Consider the following 2,359-nt stretch of genomic DNA (forward strand, 5'->3'; position numbering starts at 1 on the left):
GTCAAACTTTATAAGAAATTAGGTTCCGTTCTTACCGCGCGTTGTTGTCTCCTTCCTCACCACAAAGTCCAACTCTTTGCTTTTATTTATTCAAGATAGGCACACAAACTTCTCGACGGTACTCTGCCCACAATACCCTGTATTCCAATTGGATTCTTTGCACTTTAACTTAACAAAATACCAGCCATGACTTTAATAAAAGATTGTTCAAAGTATCCCACGGCACCGGGACCCACAAGGCTCACTTTAACACAATCTAAAAGGTCACCGACAGTTAAAAAACTAGTTTCTCAGACAAATTCTTCAAAACACAGCACAAAACCCATAAGAAACACTGAAGTTATTCATCTACTACTGACAGGGAAGTATCGTAATGTACTGTTGATACAACTGTGCGTTTTTTAGACTGAATAAACAAACGAGAAAGCCCGGTGCCTTTCGTATGGCAAACGGAAGACTGCCGACGTAAGAACTGGTGTCTACGACAACTCGAGAAGAACTGAATATTGTACCTAGTGTATTTGGAAGTACGGTTACCTGCTTAGCACCTTTGGGCAGGGGTGCATAACTCTCTTGTTGAAAATAATACAATATCTTTGATAAGTTTGAGAAGTGAAGAGTAAGTTCATAGGATTGGTTTTTTTTATTTTGCACTAGCTGATGAAGTCACCGACGTTTCTCTGGATTTACGCGGAGCTTTTCGAAATCATATGAAATCAAACAGTAATTTTCCTCTTAATTTGAAAGTCAATGTGCAAAAATTCTGCTTTAAGGAGTGGAAAAAGGGCATGAGGTTAGTTTTACAAAAGCTCATGTAAACAGTCACCTTGTTTTGAAGGTTAAAGTTCTAACTAAAAGTTAAAGTTAACACTGTGGATTTATATTTATATATATTGGTAATCACTTAAATGTTTAGAATTATATTTTATTTGTAGGTATGTTGGTAAATGGTTGGTATGTCGCGTAAAATGAGTGCTAGCCAATAGCCAATGTACTGCTAAGCAAAACGATCGCTCAGTTTAATTGGTAGATAAAATAAAATAAAATGTTTGGTTTTTTCGTAATACCATAATTTTATTAAGCGTAAAATGTTGTTTGCGTAATAATAGAGGATTTAGCTAGGCATATGATCAAATCAGTGACGCCGCAGTGGGAACCCGACGCTTTTGACCACTCGAACATCTAACCACCGAATGCTTTCTTAAGATATACAGTTCTATACTACGTCAGTTGTTAGTAAATAGGATAAATTTAATATTATCACTTACCTGAGGATCAAGGGCATAGGTATATAAGGGAGGAGGGGGTTTATGGGGTTCAAACCCACCCCTATCGGCCTCAGTATTGCGTGGGAAATATATAATAGTACTTATAGATTAAATTCCTGGAAAATACAATTGTTTGAACATTCTTTTAACAATGTGATGTATATAATAAATGGTGTAAGTAGAGGTCCCAAAAGTGTGTAGGTCTATACCTAACAATCGACACACTTATAAGTGCATTCGGAGACGTCACTCCTGTAAATTTTGTGCATACATAAAGGACATAGTTAAATGTGTAATTCGTTAGTTTCTCATTTGTCCGCCTACACAGATAGTTTTATAGATTTTTACCAACTTCGGTTCTCGTAAATTGGTTGGCAATACCTGTCATGGCGGAACGATGAATGGTAATTTAATCTCCACATTCTTCTCGGTGAATCGTTGTTTATTCAAACGTCACGCACTCTGCACGTTACTGGGATATCTCATCTTTCGTTTTTCGTATCACTTGTATCGCCAATAACCAAATAATTAATTTGGAAATATTGTCTGGAGAACGAAAATAGTGAAAATATGAATGAGATGAAGGGTGAAGTTCGATTTTCCAGTTAGAATACCAATGGACATGAATTTTACATATGCCGTACAAATAATCATTAGACATTTGTTTATCCATTCATTATTATGTTAAGATTAGTCTTTATTCTAAAGCCAAAAAGTTCTACCTATTGGTTATCACATTATTCGTAGGTAAAATTTCTTGAAGAATTATGAGAATTTCCTGCAGTTATTAAATCCCAAAGTTAACATTATTTTTATTTTTACAAATTCAAATCACACACCTGTTAATTTCCGGTGAAAGCTCGAAAAAATAAAGTTTTCTACAAAACCAACTTGAAAGTCTTAATTATTTATTCAGCCGTATCATAGATGGCACTGATAAATAATTCCATCGTTATCGACATTTAATAAAACAGACTCCATTATTACCAACACCATGTTAAACTAGTTAAACAGATTTCCTCATTACCTACATTGTGTTAAAAAAATTTCTTCATTACCGACATTTTGTTAAACAAATTTATCTGTCACTT

The 2,359-nt window shown here is 34.7% G+C and overlaps 1 protein-coding gene across 1 annotated transcript in view; it reads right to left on the bottom strand.

Moving 5' to 3' along the window:
• LOC149418244 (uncharacterized) overlaps positions 1-477 on the bottom strand; it is a 224,478-nt gene extending 224,001 nt beyond the window's left edge. The window contains exon 1 of the mRNA XM_089639815.1: positions 36-477. The gene's annotated coding sequence lies outside the window, so the exon portion shown is untranslated. The remainder of the gene's footprint in view (positions 1-35) is intronic.
• Positions 478-2,359: the final 1,882 nt, after the last annotated feature.

The sequence above is a fragment of the Hesperophylax consimilis genome, chromosome 14 (genome assembly GCF_061612785.1).
Source record: "Hesperophylax consimilis isolate HC1 chromosome 14, BYU_Hcon_1.0, whole genome shotgun sequence".
In the NCBI taxonomy this organism is placed as follows: Eukaryota; Metazoa; Arthropoda; class Insecta; order Trichoptera; family Limnephilidae; genus Hesperophylax; species Hesperophylax consimilis.